Genomic DNA, 19881 nt, shown 5'->3' with positions numbered 1-19881 from the left:
AATCTAACAAGGGGGGCAGCGGGGATATGGTCCCCTGGTGACGGCCACATTTGGGATGTGAAAATGAAAAAAATTTTATTTTTTATTTTCACACCACATATTCTACATATGTGCCTTTTACCAGTGGGGTCCATATGCTCACTGCACCCCTTGTTAGATTCCTTATGGGGTGTAATTTCCAGAATGGGGTCACTTGTGGGGGGTTTCTACTGTCCTGGCAGCACAGGAGCTTTGTAATTGCGACATGGCCTCCATCCTCCATTCCAGCCTCTAAATGGCACTCTAACCCTTTGGTGGCTTGCCCTGTGCCCATATGGCACATTATGTCCACATGTGAGGTATTTTCTTACTCAGGGGAAATTACCCTGCACGTTTTGCGTTTATTTTCTTTTTTAACCACTTGTGGAAATGGAAAAAAATCAAGGCTAGACCAACATTTAGTGTAATTTTTTTAAAATTTTTACTCTAAATCATTGATCTTGTCTTGATTTTTATATTTTCACAAGGGGTTAAAAGATAAAAAAACACAAAATGTGTAGAGCAATTTCCCCTGAGTACGGAAATACCCCACATGTGGACATAAAGCGCCATGCGGTCGCAGGGTAAGCCTCCAAAGGGAAGGAGCGCCATTTGTTTTTTTGAGGCTGGATTTTGCTGGAATGGATTTCGAGGGCCATGTTGCATTTAAAAGGCCCCTGTGTTGCCAAGACAGTTGAAACCCCCCACAAGTGACCCCATTATGGAAACTACACCCCTCAGGGAATGTAACAAGGGGTGTAGTGAGCATATGGACCCCACTGGTGACGGGCATAAATGTGTAAGAATGTGGCGTGAAAATGAAATAATACATTTTTTACACTATAATGTTGGTCTAGCCTTGAATTTATCATTTTCACAAGGGGTTAAAAGAGAAAAAAAAACATAAAATGTGTAGAGAAATTTCCCCCGAGTCCGTAAATACCCCACATGTGGACATAAAGCGCCGTGTGGGTGCAGGGCAAGCCTCCATAGGGAAGGAGCGCCATTTGGATTTTGGAGGTTGGATTTGGCTAGAATGGATGATGAACGCCATGACGTAATTACAGAGCCCTCGTGCTGCCAAGACAGTGGAAACCCCCCACAATTGACCCCATTCTGGAAACTACACCCCTCAAGGAATCTAACAAGGGGTGCAGTGAGGATATGGACCCCTTGATGATGGGCACATTTGTGCCGTGAAAGTGAAAAAATGAAAATTTTCACTTTCACGTCACATCTTTCCACATTTGTGCCCGTCACCAGTGGGGTCCATATGCTCACTGCACCACTTGTTAGATTCCTTGAGGGGTGTAGTTTCCAGAATGGGGTAACTTGTGGGGGGTTTCCAGTGTTTTGGCAGCATGAGGGCTCTGTAAATGCGACGTGACCCTTGAAATCCATTCCAGTGAAATCCAGCTTCCAAAAGCCAATTGGCGCTCCTTCCCTTTGGAGGCTCGTCCTGCGCCCGCTTGGCACTTTATGTCCACATGTGGGGTATTTCTGTACTCGGGAGAAACTGCACTACATGTTTTGTGTTTTTTTTTTCCTTTTATCCCTTTGTGAAAATGAAAAATTGAAGGCTAGAACAACGTTTTAGTGTAAAAAATACTTTTGTCTTTTTTCACGCCATATTGTTAGGAAAATCTGTGAAGCACCTGTGGGGTCCAAATGCTCACCTCACCCCTTGTTACATTCCTTGAGGGGTGTAGTTTTCTAAATGGTGTCCCTTTAGGGGTGTTTTTTAGGTTTTGGCACCCCAGAGCCTCCGCCAACCTGAAGTGGTACAGCCAGAAATGACCAAATATAACGGAGCCATTGAAATTCGCTGGACGCTCCTTTATATCTGAGGCTTGTGGTTGCGTCAAATAGCGCAATAGGGCCACATATGGGGTATTTCTATAAACTGCAGAAACGGGGCAATAAATATTGGGGTGTATTTCTCTGGTAATAGGTTCATAATTATGAAAAATATTGGATTACAATAAAATCTCTGCACAGAAAATTAAAATTTTCAAATTTCTTACACACTTAGCTTTTATTTCTGTGACTCCCCTAAAGGGTTAAAAAACTTTCTGGATGTGCTTTTGCAGAGTTTTGGGGGTGCAGTTTCTGAAATGGGGTGCTTTGTGGGGCTTTCTAACATACAGTCCCCTCAAATACACTTTAAGGCTCGATTCACACGTATTAAAAGTGCGGCTGTATGTGCGGCTGTAATTGTGCGGCGGTATATTTGATGGTTCGTGTGTATGCTGGGAAGTATAGGATATGCGGCTGCACAGTGCACACTCCGTATGAGTTTCGGCCCTGATTGTATCCGGGTCCGTAAAAAATGAGCAAGACCATTATTTCGGGCCCGAAAATGTCCAAGTCGACCGTAGGAAGTAACATTCGGGCCTGCCGGAACCTCTGATTACAGCCGGATCAATCGGGATTCTCATTAGAATAATTCATCAATGCGTAACGCCCCTTCAGTTTAAAAGGCCCAAGTGAATGGGCTTCAATAGGTGACCATCCTTTTAGGTGTCCCGATCTGGAGCGATGGCACGGCGAGCGGAGCATGGTGGTGCTGGTCGTGGGCGACGTGGTTCCTGGCAGCGGGACATTGATGTTCCATGCCTGATCGCAGAGGTAAGTTTTATCGAAGAATTAGACTAATCTTTCTCGAATGATTTGACTTAGAAAATAGGATGTGTAGTCTCTTTCTGTGTATCTATTTATCCCTCTCTCTCTATCTATATATCTATCTAAATATAGGTCTAATAATCTGTAATGTATGCGAGCCAAAATACATATCTCTGTTTATATATTTATGTGATGTGTTAAAATATTTTACTTGGACTTAGAAATGCACATGGTCGTCTCGGCCAACAAAAACGCACCTAAGCCACATGTAACACACATATGAATGTGAAGACTGTTATTGGTATTAAATATCTGCGTTTTAGTCATGCGACACGGGCGTGGGAATGTGGCCAGAAAAAAACCACAAAGTATCGTCATGTGTTTCCTTATCTGCTATAGTATTAATTTCGAGTGCAGTTCCCATATTAAAGAACTACTTACATATGTCGAATTTAGTATCCCTATTGAGTGTCGGGTTGTTGTATTTCTTCCATGTATATATATTTTAAATAACAGTGACATGTGTAAAAATGACGAACTTTTTTCTGCAAAAATCTGTATATTGCGTTTTTGATGCGTTTTTTGTGTGATATAGTGCATGTGAATCTGAGTAAGCGTGCGCACTACACAGTATAGTCAAGTAATGTTTGTGGAATCTTTCCCAAATCGAGTCGAGCAAGGTTGCGTTTTTGATGCGTTTTTTGTGTGATATAGTGCATGTGAATCTGAGTAAGCGTGCGCACTACACAGTACACAGTATAGTCAAGTAATGTTTGTGGAATATTTTGCAAATCGAGTCGAGCAAGGTTGCGTTTTTGATGCGTTTTTCATGTAGCTCGTTTTTGCACTTAGTTTCATGTTATTGTGTGCTCCTCCTAGAATGTTCGACCTAATGCAATACCTAACCTTACATGTATTTAATTATCAATATATATATTTTTAACTATATATCAGCGACTGTTTAATACATAAATGTTGACCATAGTTATAACAAAATGTCGAGATCTCTAACCATAGTCGTTGTGACATGTTTTCTCCACACACTAAGATAACAAAACACCACACACACACCAGAACAAACACCGCAGCAGTGAAATAGTTAGCTTCACTCGTTTGCACATGTGTTCATGTATTTTCGAAACAATGTGGATTTTCTTTTTCATCAGGTGTAAATGCAAAGCTGGGATTGAGCTGGTCTTGTGGCCTACTAATTAGTGCTAGTTAAGATACAAAGCCTTTCCTACATTTAATCATTAGACACCAATCTTGGTATGTTTTCAGAAGTGTGTTCAAAGAGTTCTGGCATTCCTTGGTTTAGTGAGTCTTGGCTCAGTGGTTATTAGGCTGTGTTCCTTAGATTACACAGGTGGTGTGTTGGAATCCCAACACCACTCTATGTAATGTCATTATGGAAAACATGTTATTATTCTAATCGATGTAGACACACAGAGAGGTGAAGTCAGATGGAGATGTCTAGTGATTTCTGTGTTTATATATAATTTTTCAGGTGCGGTCCCGTCCCCATTTGTGGGACTTGACTGTGCGTGGCTACCACGACCGTGTCCTGCGTCGCGAGACGTGGGAGAGTATAGCGGCTCTGGTAGTCCCACAGTGGGGCGATGTCACGGACGCTGAGCAGCTGAGGATGGGTATGTCGTGTTGTCAAATAATGTATGACATAAAATCGTGAGAACAATGTCCGATATTTCTACCAAGCCATCGAAATATCTATCAATTATTATAATCTATCTATTTCTAATAAATATTTCCTTTTGTCAGTACGAGCAGTGGAGACACGCTGGTCTAGTGTCCGGGACCAGTACCAACGGGCGATACGCACGGAGGAGAGGGGTGGGGAGCCGACCTCCATGCGCTATGCGCCCCTGTTGGATTTTCTCCCGAGCCGCAGTCAACGGCTGTAAGCATCTTTTTATTATTACAGAATGTATATAGTATCATATAGTGTACAATATGTAATACATGAGATAAAATGTTATATGGGAGTAATGACTTTAAATTCTGCCTTTGGTTGTTCAGCTGAACCTGGTCCATACTCACTAGCAGATAATATCATCCGATGTCACAAATATTCATCTTTATGTATATGTTTTATATGAATGGCCAGACAATTATCTTTACTGTATCCAGATCATTGGACAACATACACTATTGCCATTCTTTATAAGGCCCTAGTTGTGTCATGTTTGTTAGCCTTCATGCTGGTGTATGTGACTGTCCATAGAGGGTTAATCTATCCTGACCAATCACAATAGTCCCCTTTGCTCACACTCAACCAAATGCTTACACACCACTCTGACTCGTGCTTCAACATCCTGTCATTTCTATAAAAGATGTTACTTTCTGTCATGGCGCTAGACCAACATCTCCGGATTTTTGCAGATCACGGTCACTCCCTCAGTTGTTTAGCGTGTGCTGTATGTGGCAGAGCCAGTAAGCATGGTGAATGAAATGGCCGTTTGCATGCAGCGGCTAATGTTTTATATTTGGTGTCCTACAGTACTAAGCAGTCCGAGAGCTGTTCTCCGGCCCACACTATTCACTTCCTTTATACTCAATGCTGGGCGGCCTGCTGCTCTGTCACTGTCTCAGTGTGGCCTGCGGGGATCTATGACAGGTACACAGGCCTCTTACTGGACGCTTGTGTATCTGGTCACATGACTAACTCAGGCCCCTCTCCCTGCTGTGCGACATTAAAAAACACTTGTTGTTGTGTTGTGACCAGAATGCTTACATGCCAACAACATGCCATGAAGATGAGAGCATTGTTTCCACACTCAGAAAGGGGAACATTTTTCGACAATAATTTGTTTTTTTCTTTTTTGGAAAACACTAATGTGAATGAGTTAATAAAAATATTAGTATGTCCTAACATAGGATGCTCATAGTACTACATCATGTATTCGTGTTAACAAAGCACACTTTTCTACATAGTGTATGTTATCAAAAGTAAACCATTCGATATATGAAGTACCTTTATGAATGTGTCCATATTAGCTAACCTTTCTGTCTCTCCACAGAACCAGTGGCAATTTCTCAGACCCACCGGGAGGACAGGATGCTGGTGGTTCTGATGTTGCAGCATCCCAGCAGGAGGGGGATAGTGCCACGCCACCGCCATCACAGGAGCCTGGCAGTCCTACTCTTTCTGAGGGCACGGAGCCGATGCCAGGACCTTCTGGCTCGACTTCCATGCACGAAGAGGAGGAGGCTGCAGCACCATCAACATCTGGTGCAGGTCCTAGTGGTGTGCCCCTGGCAGCTCGGCCACGTCAGCCACTCACGAGGCCCACTACTACCACTACCAGGAGGCGTCGGGATCAAGAAGAAGCTCATTCAGCATTGAGTGAGTTGGATCATTCTGTCATCAACTTTGTCAGGCGGTTTGATGGAGGAGATGATCAGAATGATTTCTTCTGCTACTATCTGGGAGTCCGTTTACGGAATCTCCCTACTAATCTGGCACGTAGTGCGCGGATCGTCACCGAATTGTTGCTGTCGTGTCACGAGCAGGTTGACCCCGATACTTTCCCCGACCCTTGCTATGTGGGCGCCCTCCTACAATCTGTGTATGGGTTACACTCACGGAGGCCACATATCCCGCCGGAGGGATTTGTTTTCTCCGAGACCACTGCGCCCCCACCTGTGCCCCCACCTCTCTCCCCCCTTGTCCCCCCAGCATTGTCCCCAGAGCCACCTGGTGCCATGCCCCCTCCATCTGAGGGTACTAGGGCCGTTCCTAGGCGCCAGCCACGGCGTGGACGGCGCTCTCGGCCATCTCGTTACTCACGACGTTTATGATTTCTACTATGTGATGTATGAGGCAATACATCATAATTTATTGTTTTAATTATTTTAATTTCTTTCTATTTATATATTTTTTTATTTTTTTTGCTTTGGTTTATGGCAAGTGGTCTCCTTTTTCAGGCCCAGAGAGGTCATTTTGTGTTAGGGTAGAGTAGGGTCCATGTCCCTGAGGACACCTTACCGTGGTGACATGGTACACTCTGTTTAAAAAAACAGTTTGCTAAGATCCTCATTAAAAAAAATCTATAGAAAATACTAAAATCATAATGTCTTTCCTTTAGCTATCTCCAGGGCGAATGGTTCTTGTGTGTAGGGGACCTTGTTAGCAGAAACAATATGTCACTACATTTTTTTTACGTCAAGAAGGTCAAAAATGGACTGTCATCCAAATAGATGAGTTCCTAAATGCAAGTGTCTGATGTGTCCTGTTTTTACATCCATTCATGACTTTTGTTGTATATGTTTGACTCAGCATCTTGCACAGAAGGTTGATGTGTCAAATGTATCCTTTTTTGGTAACATTTATACACAATAATCTGGTTCATGTGATATTTCATACTGAACATGCTGAGTTTGCTGTAAAATTATTTTCTATAGAATATTTAATTACACATTAGAAGTCTTTTAATGATCAACAATAACATCAAAACTAGATTTGGACTGGAGCAAACAATGCTACATTGTGTGTGTGAAAGTCGAATAGTTGACATTCTTCCACACACATCTGCGTTGTTGTCTCTCGATTGGCCGTTGGAATGTAGGCCTTTGCCTCAAGGTTACTAAAGTACCGCGCGCTTACACAATGTACTGTATCCTATAATAAACTCCCCATTTTGAACATGGAGAGACCTAAAGCCTTTCCAAGGATACATCAAGGATATATTAACATGTTTTCAATTTTCCAAAAAAAAAAAGGGTCGATTCTTATGGTTGTGTTGGTTTTTGCTTAGCACATAGTGCAGTTGATGGATGTGTTGACGATATATATGTAACATTTCCCACAAGTCTCAGGCTTTTATTAGCATGTTGTGTCACTACGCTAATCATTGACTCAGTGTGTGCTGGATGAATATCTGATAGTCTGCTCCTAGACTGGCCCACGAGATCGGCCTTTGGGAGCCTGTAGCAGAATGCAATGATCTGTCTGCAGTAAGCTGCAGCTTCATGCGCCCTTCCCCCTCTGTCCTAATCTAACTTTGACTTTACTGTTGTGACATCATATTGCTTGGCAAGTCTGACAATGTATTGGAATACAATTCCTTGTGTATTTATATAATCTCTCATTTTTTCACCTCTCCCAGAAAAAGCTTAGCTGGTTGTTCACTTTGTTTAGCGTAATCATTTGCATTAATGCGACATGCCTATTAGCCATGTATCCAGATGGCAACACTTTATCAGTCTGAATACAAAGCCTCTATTTCATATGGTAAATCACAATTTCTTAACCCTGTCAGTAACCAAACTGAAAACTAACGTAGATTACTAGTCAACAGTGGGCTTTGCCGCCAAGGGCTGGTTATTTGCATATGTAAATGAGTGTGTTCGCTCACATATGGACATAGTGGCTAGGCTGATCCACCGGTTCGGTAGCTTCAATATAGAAAGGATCACATAAATCGTGGGGCCCAAGCGGCAAGCAGCTACGACATGGTGCAAACCAAGGGGTGTAAGGAATGAATCTAGGAATAACAAACCTGTTCTGTGCTCATTTCATGGCTGCGCACCAGTTTTCTCCTTCTGGAGATTACACCTTAGTTTGCAGTTAACTGACGACCAGTGAGTGCCTGGCCTGAGGGCTGGGTATGAGGTATCGTTGGTACAGGTGTGCTCTCGGCCTTGTCAGAGAGTGGACATGTGTCCTGGACCTTTGCAGGTGCCTTTTGGCCCGGAAGGGAAAGGAATGCTGTGTTTGTGGTCCATTTCTTGGAGAAGTGGCCAAATGTTATATAGCATTGTTAGTGCATGTATCTGAGTGCCACCCTGCACTGTGGCTAGTTGCACCTGTGTGATGAGAGCAGGATTGGCATTTGCCCTTGACATAGGATGATCGAAGAAAGTAATTATTTATTTGAAGCTTAGCCATGAGAGAAAGATTGTTTTCCACACATTTCTCACGGTCTTATTTTGTAATTGTCCTTGTATATTTTTAAATATAACACAAAATACAGGGATGAATGTAACAACTGCTTGTGCCCAGGCTTCACCTAGGCCGTGTCGGTGACTGGATGGAGATAACAAATGTATCATTTTGAGTTCCTATGTGTAGAAGCCAAGGTTATTTAGGATGTGTCTGCATTGTAAGATCTGCACTTCTAAACCCGTCGCTGGAAGAAGCATTTTTTTGGACAACAAAGCCTGAGTGATCGATGCAACCAGAGATGGATCTTGATCGGTCTGTTATAGACGTCGCACAGCTGATCAGTGAAGTAAGTATTTAATGGAGGTGTTGGGAGTTGTTTTGACATAGATAAGATCGTGGATAGACACATTTCGATCCTCCTTTGGCATCGGAGAAGATAGTTGTGTGGCCGTGACTTAATGTATGATTGTCATTGGTTGTGTGACTCACATTTACATACATGTAATTTAGAATTCTTGCCTTTTATAGCGGGTTTTTTGATGTCCAAAAGTCACATCTGTTATTGCATCCTGTTTAAGTGAGAACTCATTTCGGGCAAAAAAATCGATTATGTAATCATCACTAGATGCAAGATAATATTTATTTTATGTGTACGATTGTCCATAGTCATTTAGTGGCACGATACATCGCTCCGAGTAGTTGATGTAAGTACGATTGTGTGTAATTCCTATGTGTTTGCCATCAGGGGGCGCTTGAAATCGAGCAATGACTGCATTTGTCTTTTCATATGTGTGTGTCTCCTCCAAATCTGTGAAGGTGTTAGCTCTTTCGGACCATGTACCACACATCATATTTTAGGCGAGATTTGTAAGTAATGCCTAGTCGAAGAATTGTCCTTGTAATAGCACATGTTGGTGGGCAACCAGGGCGTGACTTAGGTTTGCTTTTAGCGAGATGGCCGTGCAGCGAACTCTCTCCCTCCTCCCTCCTCCCTCCTCCCTCCTCCCTCCATGATGGTTGTTGGCGGCACATACATAGGAGAAATCCTCCCATATAATGTTCTGATAGTGTCATCATAAGGAGGTCGCTTTAATAGTACGCAAATCACGCACAAGATCCGGCGCCGGCTGATGATGCTATAGGCTAGCGACACAGCGTGGACACGCCCCCTCTCTGTAGTACATGCACGTCATCAGTGTGCGTAGCGGGGTGGTTGTTTAGCCGGAGTGTTTGGTGTGCTGTGCTAATTATGTTCACTGCTCGGCTAATGAGTAGTTTGGCTTTTAGCGCTGCTCTGCTGTGTACTTTGTCACGCGTTGTAACGTCGGAAGCACACACAATACGCAGCAGCCAGGTTCAAAGAGGCGTGTGCGCCCATTATGGCACTTGTAGTGCAGCGGCTTACGACGTGACAAGGCCGGACACAAATGGGTAAGCTGAGCAGCGTTACATGGTGTCACATAGCAATTAGCCGAGCACACGACACACAATTGTTACCCCCACCCCCACCCCCGCTACGCACAGTGCTGAGGTGGCGATACTACAGAGAGGAGGCGTGTCCCCCCCGTGTCGCTATCCGATCCCAGACCCCCGCGCCGGATTGTGGCCTTCCATTCCCTAGTAGTAAGCACATATATTTTCAACAAATACTATGAGGACATGATGTGAGTAGTAGTGTACTGTGTATATGATATGTCCGCCAGCAAACATCATGGAGGGAGGGAGTTAGCTGCAGGTGAAGCTGGAGACCCCACCCACATAAGTGAGGTACTATTTACAATCAAACATGGCGTGTAGCATGTGAAATGGGTGTAGGAGCTATGACCTTATTGACTAATAATTTCTAAGACGTTACTGTGATTTTATGTTATTTTCAGGTCCATGCTCGCCCACTGCTATGGGACGGGCCTGCGGCTGGGTACAGAAGCCGGCTAACGCGGAGTGCCGCATGGAGGGAGGTTGCCCGGATTGTATACCCAGATTGGGACCAGCATACTAGATTACAGCAATGGAGAATTGGTAAGTTGTTTAGCCACTGTGGCAAACCATAAACTCGAGTGTTATGGTCACCTGACGCTGATATATTCCTAATGTGTGGATGCTTTTGGTTTAAGCTAACTATGTGGAGACCAGGTGGTCCAGTGTGAGGGACAGATTCATCAGGCAGCGACGGCAGCTGATCAGGCGTGGGGCCTCCCAAGAAGAACTGGCCGCTTTGCGTTTTGCCCCAATGCTGCGTTTCATTTTGAATTCCACCAGACGCCGCAGGTAAGTGTGTGTGTTAATTGCATGTGTCCATGGTAGGATCAGATGATGACGGAAGTAGCTCAGTGTCTTATGTGTGCAGACATAGACATGTGTTATATTTATATAGATTATATACTTTGAGGCTCCAGCAGGGGGAGCAGTATATTTAGTGAACACTTTAGAGTAATCTCTATTTCGGTAAGATGAGGCGCCCCCTGCTGGACACAAGAAAACTAACAAATGCAGCCTGGGCTAAACGCTTTGGGAACAGCTTTTGATCCCTCCAGGATCTAATCCAGAACATGAAATGGCAGTTATGCCAATAGCGTGGACTGTATTCATAATGTTTAAACAATGGACGCAATGTGTCCATAGAGTAAAATAATGTTCCACTGGGGTGGCCTTGTGAAGACCCACATTTTGGGTCAAGAGTGTGTGAATATTGTGTAAAAAGTTCTAGTGTGCCACCTCGTACATAGAAAATAGTGTGAAAGCAGGCAGAGTGTAATCCTGCATTGGATGCCTCCATTTTAGTTATATGGCTAAATATGTCCTTAAACAAAAGTGCCATCTTAGATAGTGACCAGTGTTGTTTTCTCCTCAGACCACAAGTAGTTCAGCAACCAGCAGAGGCCTCATCGGATGAAGAGAATGAAGAACCTAATCTGGCACAGGGGTTGGCCAGGACTCCACCACCAAGATGCCAAGAGGGTCCTGTGGAGCCTGGCGAGAGAGAGTGACATGTGCCTTTACCGTCCAACAACATTTGTGTTTGTTCCGCACTCCCTCTCCTCAGCTACACCAACACCACCCCTTGTCTGCTACACTGTAGGGCCTTTGTGCCAACCGCGGCTTACTAGCATTAATATTTGGCTAAAATTTGTGCGCACCAGGACCACATCAATAACACACTGTTTCCAAGGTCGGCCATCACATTAGCTAGGGATGACAATAACAGCTTGGGGGGATTGGGATGTCCCTTTTAGTTTTGTGGTGCCAGAATACAGTCAGGCTGGCTGTGGCCTTCACATATTGGCCACACTATTGCCTCTGCACACTATTCTAACTTCTGTCAACATGGTCCAAAGTAGTCTCCACACACCCTCGCCCACATCCACCCACACACACTATCATGTGGATGTGAATTTTGTTAGACATGTAATAAAGCCATTTCGACATATCTTGTTGTTTCCATAATTATTATTTTTGACTTGGTTATGTTTTAGTGTTTAAGGGTTAAAAACCAAAATGATTAGTGACTGGCACTAAGGAACTACGAAATACGCTTAAAAACACTTATTGGCCTTTTTTTGCATAGAAAGATGTATTGAATGTTGCTATTGTGTGTTAGTAAATTTACTTGTCTGCTTTACGTTAGTATAAAATTAACACATGCTGGATGTCCTTCAGGAGGATAGTTCTAATCATATCTGAGACATTGCTGTATGTGTTAAAATTTATGTGTCATGATAGTAAATATTAATGTAGTTAAGTATTTCATTTATCAGGCCAACACTCTCCTGCTGTGGCCACTTCCTGCCTTGGCCACAGATGTCAGCAGAGAGCACTGTCATACATGAAAAACAATGAATCGCAACATTCACTACATGTTCGTAGTAGGTTCACAATACGTGTATTTGAGTCCGGATATTTTGGTCAGTATTGTTAACAAAACCAGTAGTGTATCAAAAACACAAAGTCTCTGTTCACACAATGTTGAAATAGAGTGGATGTGCGCCATTTAAAGTGAAATATTGCACTGTTTTTCTTAAGAAGGGATGTTATTTGGAAATGTCCTTATTTAGTGTTTTAATGGCGCACATCCACAACATTACAACATTGTGTCAAGAGATCCTTTGGGTGTTTTGAATCCACTCCTGTTTTTGTTAGCTATACTGAGTGAAATACACGTATTGTGAAGCCACTAGCGAAGATGTAGTGAATGCTGCGATTACTTGTTTTTCAGGTCTGAGCCTGCTCTATGCTGACATCTGTGGGCAAGGCAGGAAGTGGGCAGAGCAGGAGAGGCTTGTGATGATCACTAACATATTTTGGGACATTAATGTTTATTATCATGACACTATCATTTCCACATAGAGCTGGATGTCCGATGGGAGTAGAAATCGCCTCCTGCAGGACATTTAGCATGTGGTCATTATGTACAAAGTGGAGGATATATCAACGTAGACACAATAAACGACATAATGTAGCGTTTACACAGGCAGATTGATGTGATGGATTTTTGATAAGAAATCCAGGAGATGACTGTAGAAAAGGAACAGGTGATAAAGTAAAGAGCGACATTTCTCAGCTTTTAATACACTCTTCTGTGTTTTACTTTAAAAAATGTGAGGATAAAGATTTTTTGGGAACCGCAACCTAAGTAGACCACATCAAGCTGGCGCACCTGGGTGATGTGTGGAGGGATATGTGGTGTGTTAATAGTGATTGTTAAGAAGTGAGATGGACTGTGGCACTAGAAGATATCAGATCCTGTTACATATCCCACACTAGAAAGTTCGACATATAGTGCGCACCCTGCTGGTCACTCCATAGGAAATGCACATGTTTTGATCACATCAATGTTTCAGCACACTAGGTTCAAAGGACTATACAATTAACATTAGCAGGATGTGACCATGCTCGATAATTACTGGCCAGTAGTATATGTAGTGAGGTTATGTGTATTTTCGAACACTACTATGTGTGAACACACAACATGGTTTACATACATTGAAAAGGCAGACACTTTGTTTAGTGTAATAACAAAATATATTTTTGGTTTTATTAAAAAGATAAGGCAAATTAAATATAAACCAATACATCTGGCTCAAATAAAACAAAATTTAATAAAAAAACAAAAATACCAGAGACAGGTGACATACATGCGGAAAAACATCAGTCCTGTGGCCGTGGCTCATAACGGAGGCTGTGAAAGGGGCACGGGCACGGCACCTTCAGGAGTCATGAAGTAGTCAGCAAAGAGGTTCCTGACCACTATCCCGCGGTTGAGTTGTCTCCCTTGGCCATAGTTGACAGGGGCACTAAAAGCTGGCAGTGTTTCCACGTTCACCTCCGGGGTGGGAGCATAGTCCCGAAGGAAGTTGTGGAGAACACAGGCAGCTTTAATGACCATGTCAACTGTGCCCAAGTTCAACTGCAGGGCAGTGGTAAACACTCTCCACTGACTAGTCATGATTCCGAAGGCGCACTCCACGAAGTTACGTGCCCGGCTCAGCCTCCGGTTAAATACTCTCCCCCGTTCATCCAGCCCTCTCCGTGGGTAAGGGCGCAGCAGGTTGTTCAGTAAAGGGAAGGCTTGATCCCCTACCATGACGAATGGAGCGGGATGCGTGGTACCCGGAAGAGGAGTGGGAGGAGGTAGAGTCACGTGATCTAACAGAATTCGCCTCCCAAACTCTGATCTCAGTAGCGCCCGGGAGTCCCCAGTACTGCCATAGGAGCCGACGTCGATGGCAAGGAAACGATACGTGGAATCAACAACCGCGATCAGGACCACAGAAAAAAATTTCTTATAATTGAAATACTGTGATCCTGATCGCGGTGGTTGACGCACACGTATGTGCTTGCCATCAACCGCCCCTATACAGTTGGGGAAATTGGCCACAGACTGAAAGCCTGCTGCTGACTGCAACCAAATCTCCCTGGTCGGACTGGCCATCACGATGGGCTGCAAATGCTCCCAGATCACGCCGCACGTGCACCTCACAATTCCTGAGATGGTCGACGTACCAACCCGGAATTGGAGGTGCAACGATGCATAACTCTCCCCTGTCGCCAAGAATCTTAAAAAAAAAAAAAAAAAAAAAAAATTATTTTTAGTATTCGATTTCACATTCAGCTAAATATTACATTATTACATATTTTAACACTATATTAGATTTAACTACAAATACATGAACAAATAGTTTTAATTGAAAGAAAGCCTCTTCACCTTAACGTTATGAGCAGACGGGCCACAGGAGGGATGGATTTCCGCATGTAGGTGTCCTGTCTCTGGAGATGTGGGCTCAAAATGGCAAGTAAATTGTCAAACGCCTCCATAGGCAGCCTGACGAAGTCCTGGAACTTGTCAGGATGTCTGCAACAAATGAAGAAAAATATTGATCACAAATATTACACAGAAACACACATCATAGGAAGATGTCATACGGTTTACAAATGTTGAAATTAACATCAAACGTTGTAAGGATAAACCAAAACAACAATATAACATAATGGACTTTGGCCTACACATTTGGGGACAGTAACCTTTACATTTGCATATTACATTCAAAGATTAGCCAAGTTTGATCTATTAAAATCGACATACCGTCGCAAATCATCATACAGGCAACCAATGTGGCCCCGTGTCTCCCTCCGCAGATTGATGGGGTGGACCCAATATCGCCGTCCCACCTCCTGCAGACGGCGCTGCTCTGCGTCTTTTTGCCTCTGAGAAGAATTTGTTAAAAAATTACATTAATAATTTTGAAGACATCTCAATTAGTCACTAAATTATTACACTGTTGCATTTAAGGACCTTGTGTCAACAGTACTTAAGGGAGCTTGCATAAACAATACATTTAAATCAATGGTTTACGGATTATAAGCCGAAACAGTTTGTAAGGCTAGTTCGAAAAAAGGTACATAAAGCTTGACAAAAAAAAAAAAAAAAATATATTATACTTACACACAAACCCAGGTAATAATTACGCATCTTCCACAGGATAGAAAGCACCACGAGCTGGTGCTTGCGGCGCAGCCTCATACGCCGTGCTGGACCATAGGGCGCATTATTAGCGGCATCACACATCTTTGGCGATTGTTTAGTTTGCTTCAAAACAATACAAGCATATGGGCGTACTTCGCGAGTGGGCGGAGATTTTATAGGGATGTGGGTGTGCTTATTTGGCCCGGGGGCAGATTCATGAATAAAATACATGCTTTCGAGCGGGGCCAAACAAGCCAAGAAACATCATGACACTACGGCCAGACTCTTACGATAAGACCGTAAGTGCTTTTCAAATACAGCCGCCAGACCACCCGGAGATGTACGGGACAGAAATTTTTACGGCCGCACTCTTACTACGTGTGAAACCGGCCTTAGGGTATAAACCCACACACCGTATACGCAGCAGATACGCAACAAATACGCAGCAGATTTGTTGGTACAGATTTGATGCTGTGTTCAGTTATTTAGATCTAATCTGCTGCGAGTTTGCTGCGAGTTTGCTGCGTATCGCAGCAGTAAATACGCTGCATATACGGTGTGTGGGTTTATACCCTAAACCTGAACAGGTCCCTAAAAATATCTGATTTTGAAATTTTACTGAAAATTTGGAGATTTGCTGCTAATGTTTTACGCTTTCTATTGTCTAAAAAAAATGAAATATAGTTTAATAAATGCCGCCAACATAAAGTAGACATGTTGCTAATGCTATTTAATATAAAATTTATGTGGTATAACCATTTTCTGTATAAGCAGAAAAGTTTAAAAGTTGGAAAAATGCATTTTTTCACAATTTTTTTATGTTATTTTGGATTTTTTCATAAAGATTATAAGTATCGACTCCAATGTACCAGAAATGTAAAGTACAATATGTCACGAGAAAACAATCTCAGAATAAATGAATAAAGTGACACAGGTCATATTCATAAAATTTGCTCCGGTCCTTAAGGCCATTTCAGGCCCGGTCCTTAAGGGGTTAAAGGGGTACTCCTGAGTAAAAAAAAAAAAAAATTAAATCAACTGATGTCAGAAAGTGATATAGATTAGCAATTTACTTTTATTTAAAAATCTCCAGTATTCTAGTACTTTTCAGCTGCTGTATGTCCTACAGGAAATGATGTATTCTTTCCAGTTGGACACAGTGCTTTCTGCTGCTGTTTCCATGTCAGGAACTGACCAGAGCAGTAACAAATCCCCATAGAAAACCTCTTCTGCTCTGGGCAGTCCCTGGCATGGACAGATGTGGCAGCAGAGAGCAATGTGTCAGACTGCAAAGAATACACCACTTCCTGCAGGACATACACCAGTTGATAAATACTAGAAGAATGGAGACTCATTCCTCTGTCTACGTAATGCACTTTACGGTACGTTATTATTTAGGTCAGTCTGAACACAACGATATGCAAGTTTACACAGATTTTCCGATTTTTTTTATTTATTTTTTTAGATTAAAAGCAATTTTTTTTGCAAATAATTATTATTAAAAGGGCCCAATTGTGACTCTTATAACAGTTTTATTTTTTTTACTTATGTGGGGCTGTATGGGGTGTCATTTTTTACATCGGATGTCTTGTTTACTTTTTATAATTTTTTTATATATTTAATGTAATGAAAAATAAGCAAGCCTAGCATTTTTCCCCTCTGTTCGGTTGCTGTATGGGATCACTGTTGTTATATTTTAATAGATCGGACAATTACACACGCTACGGTATCTAATATGTTTATTTTTTTTATTTTTTACATGTTTTATTTGTATTATGGGGTAGGGGGTGATTTTAATTTTTATTGGAAGCGCTATCGCTGCAGCCTGTCATTATCAGTGAGTGTCTGGATGCTGATAGCAGCTGGCCCTCGCTCCTCAGCTCGCTTCATAGCTCAGGATGTACTGGTACGGTACCAGTCGTCTGGTGACAGGCAGCCATTTTGTATCGGTACGTCCTAGGCTGTCTAGGGGTTGAAGGGATACTCTGACGAAAATCTTTTTCTTTCAAATCAGTTATATAGATTTGTAATTTACTTTTATTTTAAAATCTTCCAGAACTTATCAGCTGCTCTATGTCCTGCAGGAAATGATGTATTCATTCCAGTCTGACACAGTGCTCTCTGCTGCCTCCTCTGTTTACATCAGGAACTGTCCAGAATAGTAGTAAATCCCCATAGAAAACCTCTCCTGCTCTGGACAGTTCCTGTCTCGGACAAAGATCATCATTAGAAATGGCCCAGGCAGGATTTCTTCTAATCCTCACTTGTCTGAACACTGCCCATGAGCCTTAATGATCCAGCACCTGTGTGGTGTGAAGATTAGGAGAAATCCTGGCCAGTGGTGTTCCTTATGATGGAGAGGGTGGGGGAGGAGGGACGGAGAGACATTGCAAGCTTAGGGCATAGACACTCTAGGCCACGCAAATTTACACAGCGCTGCAAGCTTTAAAGTTGTTTTTCAGGACAATAACTACATCACCTGCTGAATAGACCCCAGGACAGATCCTAGATTAAAAGCAGCTATCTGGTGGTACAAGTGGTTTGGGGGGGGGGGGTAGATTTTGGGTACAGAATCGCTTTAATTTAAATGACAACACAGCAACACTAAAAAGAAAACTGACAATTTATGGAAAAATGCCTGATAAAAATGACTGAAAACTTTTGGCCATTCTTCTATAAAAGTACTTATTTTTTAGGCCAAAAATGTGGCCTAATTGACTTGTTCCAAATTAACTTTTTTTGCATTCATGCTTTTAGTAAGGTGTGGGCCCAGTTGGTAGAATGGGGCCCCGAAATTCCTGATGGCGGCTCTGACTGTTGTAGTTAATACTCTTTGTACTATACGTCTCTATTATGTCTTTTTTTTTTTGCTTCATATTCTATGAGAAAAGCAAAAAACATCTTCTATCAATCTTCACACTTCCAGGCTACACACATTGAAACACGCTGAATGAGTTAAGACATTAGCATCAGAAAAGACGGAATCTTTTTAGAAACAGACAAAGTAATGTTGAATAAGAAAACTATAAAGAGTGACTCATGTCAAGGTGAACAATTTACAATATACAATTGAAATGCTAAGCAGTTTGTGGGAGCAGGAGCTGTGATTCTTTTCAGATCCCCCGAAATGAAGCCTGCTGATCACCGCCTTGACTCCTCCACGTGAGCTTTTATATGTGAAAAGACTTCAGAAATAGTTTTGCTGTCATCCTGTTTTCAAGTTATCGTCGCAGATTTCTATTTATGTGTTTAGCCATGTGATATGACACAACATTATCACATTGTTTAAATGACGCCGTAGGAGAAAAGCTATTTATGGCCCATAAGCAAGTCTACTTTTTTATGACCATGTAAACATTCTCTATGTCTGTCACCATGTATTATAATGCGCTCTGGGACGCTGGTCTATAAGAATATATACAGTGAACATAAAAGTTATAGACAATGATAGTTGGCACGTGATTCAACTACAAAAGCGCTAAACAGAAATAAGGGATTTCTGACAATTCAGTTATTTGGCTTTGTAGACGTACAAGAAATTCATGATTTTATTTTTGCTTGCTTTCTCTTTTTGTCACATGCAGGGGTACATCTATACAGGATACTGAATTAGAACCTTGGCACAATGGTAGCTGGATATGCCTTTAAGGGTACAAACCCACTTGCCGGATCTGCAGCGAGTCTCCATGCTGCGTTTTTGCAGCGAGACTCGCTGCAGATCCCAGCCCTATACTTTCATTAGCAGAGAAACTCGCAGCAGGGATGTACATCCCTGCTGCGATTTTGTCTGCAGCCCTCCCCATTAACCCCCTAGCCGCCGGACATTATACATTACCGGGTCCCCGTTCCTGCTTGCTTGGGGGCTCCCGGTGTCTTCACGGCCCGCCCGGCCAATCAGTGCGCTGCGGCAGGGCAGCGCACTGATTGGCCGGGCAGAACGTGCCGGGAGCCGCTGAAGCAAGCAGGAACGGGGACCTGGTAATGTATATCCTGCCCGCCCCCCCCTGCAGCCCCGATCGCCCCCCGCACCCCCCGGCCGCACGATCGCCCCCCGCACCCCCCGGCCGCACGATCGCCCCCCGCACCCCCCGGCCGCACGATCGCCCCCCGCACCCCCCGGCCGCACGATCGCCCCCCGCACCCCCCCGGCCGCACGATCGCCCCCCGCGCCCCCCGGCCGCACAATCGCCCCCCGCACCCCCCGGCCGCACAATCGCCCCCCCGCACCCCCCGGCCGCACGATCGCACCCCCCGGGAATGAAGTAACACAGGGCTGTATGATGTCTCAAATAGTTATTTAATGGACAATGCAAGTATTTGCTAAAATAGGTAAGAAGCAGTAACAAGCTTTCTTTAAAGCGACTCTGTACCCACA

At 43.2% G+C, this 19881-nt stretch overlaps 1 long non-coding RNA gene across 1 annotated transcript; it reads right to left on the bottom strand.

The window, feature by feature from the left end:
* Positions 1 to 14452: 14452 nt before the first annotated feature.
* LOC138784444 (uncharacterized) lies at positions 14453 to 15240 on the bottom strand. The gene is made up of 3 exons (XR_011361843.1): positions 15126 to 15240; positions 14748 to 14894; positions 14453 to 14598 (listed from the first exon to the last, which is right to left on the bottom strand). It is a non-coding gene; the product is annotated as an uncharacterized lncRNA (long non-coding RNA).
* Between the last annotated feature and the right edge of the window lie 4641 nt (positions 15241 to 19881).

This window comes from Dendropsophus ebraccatus, chromosome 2 (genome assembly GCF_027789765.1).
Source record: "Dendropsophus ebraccatus isolate aDenEbr1 chromosome 2, aDenEbr1.pat, whole genome shotgun sequence".
NCBI classification, from domain to species: domain Eukaryota; kingdom Metazoa; phylum Chordata; class Amphibia; order Anura; family Hylidae; genus Dendropsophus; species Dendropsophus ebraccatus.
This window is presented reverse-complemented; position numbering and strand designations above follow the sequence as displayed.